Source organism: Leptodactylus fuscus, chromosome 1 (assembly GCF_031893055.1).
Source record: "Leptodactylus fuscus isolate aLepFus1 chromosome 1, aLepFus1.hap2, whole genome shotgun sequence".
NCBI classification, from domain to species: domain Eukaryota; kingdom Metazoa; phylum Chordata; class Amphibia; order Anura; family Leptodactylidae; genus Leptodactylus; species Leptodactylus fuscus.
Window position 1 is genome coordinate 217,806,509 of NC_134265.1, and position 6,081 is coordinate 217,812,589.

Consider the following 6,081-nt stretch of genomic DNA (forward strand, 5'->3'; position numbering starts at 1 on the left):
CCCTCAGGAAAATTATCAAGCGGCATAGTTAACACTTGGACCCTATAGGAGTTTCACAAAATAATTAACTATTGGGATGTGAAAATGAAAAATTTCCTTTTTTACAATAAAATGTTGCTTTAACCCCAAATTTTGCATTTCCACAAGGGGTTAAAAGAGAAAATGCACCCCACAAATTGTCAAGCATTTTCTCCCAACTACAGAAATTCCCCACATGTGTATGTAAAGTGATGTATGGTCACACAGTGGGATAGAACAATAGTTGGAGGGTAGATTTGGCTGCAATTGGTTTTAGTTACCATGTCACATTTGCAGAGGCCTTGAAGTGCCAAAACAGTGAAAGCCACCAAAAATGTGACCCCATTTTGGAAACTAGACCCCTTGACTTCAGTGACGTCAGTGTTAAATTGCACCCAAGTATAGCAAACATTTGGATGCAGCTTGTATGGCAATAATTTATTTTGCAGAAATTACTGCATAACCGGATGAAAGTAATTGTGTGCAGAATACGTGATGGTATAAGGAGGCGATATTCCATGGAAAATAAATTCTAAAATTAATATTCCATGGAAGTGTGGTACAATCTAAAGCACTCCTTCATGCACAAGCCAGGTTTATCAGGGCAGGTGTCACACTGATAAGTGGTGTCTCTCCTTATTCCTCTTTTGTAACACACTATGCATCTTTTTTGGTTTTTCCCTTTTTTAGCAGTTTGGGGGACTTCGCCGGGAAAATGTTGCCCTGGTACTATACGGGAACCATGAGTTTCAGAAGTACTGGGGCCTGGCACTTCTAGGTCCCCAAATATCAGGGTCTTGATAATTGTCTCCTGAAACTCAAGGAAAGTTCCTGTGTGGCCTGCACATCGTGATAGCACGTACGCGTTATACAATGCCATCTGAACCATGTGCACGGCCAGCTTTTTGTACCACACTCTTGTTTTTCGCATGGCACTGTAGGGCTTTAGGACTTGATTAGATAGATCAACCCCTCCCATGTACCTATTGTATGCCAGGATGCAGTCTGGCTTGGAGACAGTGGTACTGGTGCCACGCACAGGGACAGAGGTGCTGCCGCTGCCATGAATTGTGGTCAGTACAAAAACATCCCTCTTGTCCTTATACTTGACCAGCAGCATATTCTCATTGCAGACGGCACTACTCTCACCCTTTCTGAGGGGCTGCGCAATATGTGCCCTAGGGAGGCCTCTTTGATTTCTGCGCACAGTCCCACAAGCTGCAGTTCCTCTGGAACTCAGGGATCTAAAGAGTGGGATGCTGGTGTAAAAGTTATCTACATAGAGGTGATAACCCTTGTCCAGCAGTGGGTGCATCAAATCCCACACAATTTTCCCACTAACTCCTAGGATTGGGGGGCAGTCTGGGGGCTCAATCCTTGTGTCCCTTCCTTCATACACCCTAAATTTATAAGTGTATCCTGAACTGCTCTCACATAGCTTATACATTTTAATGCCATACCGTGCCCGCTTACTGGGCAAGTATTGGCGGAATTTTAGCCTCCCTTTGAAACTGATCAGAAACTCATCAATTGCAATGTTCTGATCAGGGATGTAGGACTCTGCAAATTTGGTACTAAAGTGTTCAATAACTGGCCTAACTTTGTATAAGCGGTCAAAATTTGGGGCATCTTGGGGCGGGCACTGGGAATTATCATTGTAATGAAGGAACTTTAGGATACTTTCAAACCGCTTCCTGGTCATAGCCATTCGATAGATTGGAGTGTTGTGCAAGACATCTGTACTCCAATACTGACGAATTTTAGGTTTTTTCACTATGCCCATATGCAGAATAAGACCCCAGAAAATCTTCATTTCTGCTGCATTTACTGGGGTCCAGTTCTGTGGCCTGGCATAGGAAGAGGTGGCATTTTGTTCCAAAAATTGTACAGCGTACAAATTCGTTTGGGCCACCATAAGATCTACAAACTCATCAGAGAAAAAGATTTTGAAAAAGTCATTTTCTCTGAAGCCCTCAGTCTCAATTTGTATTCCTGACCGGGCAACAAAGTCAGGAAGCTGAGGTTCAAAATTTTCTGGTGGTGGGGTCCACATGGGCTCTACAGGTGTGGCAACTAAATCAGCAATTGTTCTGGGGCGCCTCCTTTGGGGTTGCTCATCACTGGATGAGGAGGAGGAGGAGGAAGAAGAGGAAAAATAAAGGAATGGGGCATTTTCCTCTTCTCCCTCGCTGGCGGTATCAGTGTCAGAGGCCAGTATGGCGTACGCCTCTTCTACTGAAAACCTTCTTTGGGATGATTGGGACTGTTGGGACATTTTTGTGTGTGTGTGGTGTTTTACTTGAGTATATAAAACTTTATTTCTTGAAACTTTATTGAAAATTCAAAGTGTGGGGTGTGTGTTGTGCTTTAACACGTGTATTTGATGTAAAAAAAAAAACCTGCAAAAAAAGTACAGATGTGATCACTAACGTTTATTTGTTACTGATCACTGCGCTGAGTAGCACAAAGGAAAAAAAAAAGATTCTTTTCTTCTAACTAAAATTGAATTAACTAGAAAAAAAGTGCGCAAAAAGTACAGATGTGATCAGTAACGTTTATTTGTTACTGATCACTGCGTTGAGTTTAGCACAACGGAAAAAAAAAAGATTCTTTTCTTCTAACTAAAATTGAACTAATAAAATATAAAATAGACGGAGCAGTCTATATATATTTTATTACTAAGTCTAACTAGAAAAAAAGTGCGCAAAACAGTACAGATGTGATCAGTAATGTTTATTTGTTACTGATCACTGCGTTGAGTTTAGCACAACGGAAAAAAAAAAGATTCTTTTCTTCTAACTAAAATTGAACTAATAAAATATAAAATAGACGGAGCAGTCTATATATATTTTATTACTAAATCTAACTAGAAAAAAAGTGCGCAAAACAGTACAGATGTGATCAGTAACGTTTATTTGTTACTGATCACTGCGCTTTAGAAAAAAACTGAGTTTAGAAAAAAATTCTTCTCCTAGCTAAAATTGAACTGCAATAATACAGATAGAAGTGTGTGTGTATATATATATATATATATATATATATATATATATATATATATATATATATATATATACACACACACACTATATCTTTATTGCAGAAACTAACTAAAAAAAAAAAACCCAAGAAGGGCTTTCCAAAAAAAGTTCTGCTGGTAAAGTGTTAATTTTACCAGCAGTCAGGAAGAAGGGGGAGGGAGGCTCTGTTCTGCACCCACTGGCTAGGTGCAGATTGCAGAACTTTTTAGGAGCTGATGCAGCCAGACGTGAGATCAGAGGTTGGTGGAGAGGGGGGATGGGAAGGGGATGGGAAGGGGATGGGAATGGGGATGGGAGGGTGGAGTGGCTTGTGGAGTGGCTGGGGGGAGATTTTTAGGAATGACAGGAGAGGGTGGCTGGCAGCAGCAGCGACGGAGCTCTGATCAGATCAAATATGTCACTGAAGACACGCAGCAGCAGCGGTAACGCACAGAAGGCTCACAGGGCAGCACGGAGGTCTACTCTGCTCGCAAGTCCCAGGGGAACTGACATGGGAAGCAAAGTGACCCCCGGTTAACACTGTCCTGCAAGCCTGCAATTGGTTGATCGGCCGTGACACGAGCCGATCAACCAATTGCAACATCTGGAGGGTTGGCGCCACTGTACGCCCCCCAAACACTCGACAGGGATTGGTGGTATGTATACCTCCAATCCCTGTCACTTTTACTGACATCTGCCGGCGCAGATCCAATGATCTGTGCCGGAAAGCTGCCGGAAAGCTGAAATTTACCGATCTGAATAGATCGGTCATTTTCAGCAATCTAAGTGGCAGGGAGGGGGTTAAACCTCCCGATTCACGTGGAGAAGGTTGTCTGCTGTCATGGACAGCAGCAACCTTCTTACAGTTAGCGTCTCTTGAGACGCGGAGACTATTTATAACCATGACGTACTATTACCTCATGGGTCGCTAAGTACCAAGCTCCCATGAAGTAATAGTACGTCAAAGGTCGCTAAGGGGTTAAGGAGACCGATGGCTGGAAAAGAATGTCCCATTCTAGTCTAAATTAGTATTCTAGCTGCTCAATAGTCCTTTGTCTTCACCTGAATTTTTGTTTCATAATGTGCAGACAGACCAGTTCACCACACAGACTTTTGTTCTACCAAGTCATGCTATTATGATGTATGCAGTATGTGGTTCAGCACAGAATTGGGAACAATTGTTAATTTTAATTATATTATACATTTATTAATGCTGTTGTTACGTCTGCACCAGTTTGAACTTCTGCACCTTCCACTCTCACACTGCGGTGCAGGAGGTGTGTTCAGTTTTGATTCCTTGCTTAGGGTTTTGTTGCTCTGTCCTATTCCCTCACCCTCACCTTCACCTTGGTTTCCCTATTTTTGCATTTCCTGTGTTATTGACACCCTATCTTCCTATTAAGTCTGGAGCGGGCTCTTCCTTCCTATCCATTGTTTGCTCACATTCACATTGGTGCTTGCTATTGCTTGGGTGTGCTGGCTATTTACTCTTGCTGTTTGGTTACCTGTATTCATATTCCTGACCTCTGGCTGTACCTTTGACTATTCTCTTAGATTCCGATTCTGTTCTACGTTACTCAGCTGTTACCAACTCCTTGGCTAGCTAACCACCCTTTGTTGTTGTATGTCTTGTCTATGTTCTGTGTCATCACCTATGTCTAGGTAGGGTTTTGCCATCACACTTGTCATCTGTCGTCTAGGACTGTTCAGGCAAGTAGGCAGGGGGGGGGGGCAAGGGGACAGGAAGGGTTCAACTTAGAGCAGGGGTGGGCAAATAAAGGGATCCTATCAATCAGATGGCATTTTTTGTGCCTAACACGTCAGAATAGACATTTTTCCTGTGGCCATGGGCATGTGCAGTAGGCTCTGCCCGAGGCCTACAAGTTTCACCGCCTCCACTGGAAGAAAACACAGGAAGATGAAGTTCCTGTAGAAGATGGAGGCGGCGCTGGAGAGTTTTCTGGCAGCATTGGGGACGCCCCCAGTGCTATTTGAGTGCTGGAGCCTGCCCCCAGTGCTGCGAGAGAATTCATTTGCGTACCGGCGAAAACCGTTATTTCTATGGTACAGAGAAGACATCTATAGGTAGGAGATGAATAGCCTTTCTTAAGGCTTTTCCGACATGTTAGGCACAAAAAATGCCATCTGATTGATAGGATCCCTTTAATGTTCCCGTGGGGCTGCCTAAGAAATTGAAACTATTCTAGAAGGCTATGCTCACCGTGGCAAATGTAGCTCCACCCACTTCTACATTGACTACGCCCATTCTCAATAATCTTTCCATGTGCCCCCACAAAGTATAATCCTCCTACAGTCACCCCCACATTATAATGTTCCCTTCCAACTGCCCCACAGTATTAAGTTCCTCTCCTGGTGCCCCAGTTTAAACTGGAGGAAACTAGAGGGGACATGAAACTGGAGCAGCTGGAGGGGGACGTTAGCAGTGGGGGTAGTTGAAGGGGAACAATAAATTAATGGCAGATAAAATGGGACATTAAACTGGAAGGGGGACAACTAGAGGGGGGACTAGAGGGGGACATTAAACTCACGCAGCTGAAAGCAGATATTAAACCATTGGGGTAGCTGGAGGGTGACATTAAACTGGGGGCAACTAGAGGCATACAGGTCCCCCTTCAGCTACCTCCACGGTTTAATGACCCCTCCAGTTGTCCCCATCTTAATGTCCCCCCAGTTTCATGTCCCCTCTCCATTTCTCCCCCAGTTTCATATCCGCCTTCATCTGCCCCATGTCATATCCCCTTTCCATCTGCCCCCTCCATCTCTGTCCAAGTATAACATTCCCCTTCCATCTCTGCTCCATGGATACTGAGAGACACACAGATACACACACACAGACACACACACAGAGACACAGACAGACACACACACAGAGACACACACTCTCCACCCTGCAGCTCACATTCTCCTCCCCTCTCAGTACCTTAGGACACACACCACACGTCTCCATCTTCTTGCACTGTCCTGCTGGCATTAAGACACGCCTCCCTAGTCACGTGACGTCTGACGTCACACAGATCCTCTCAGT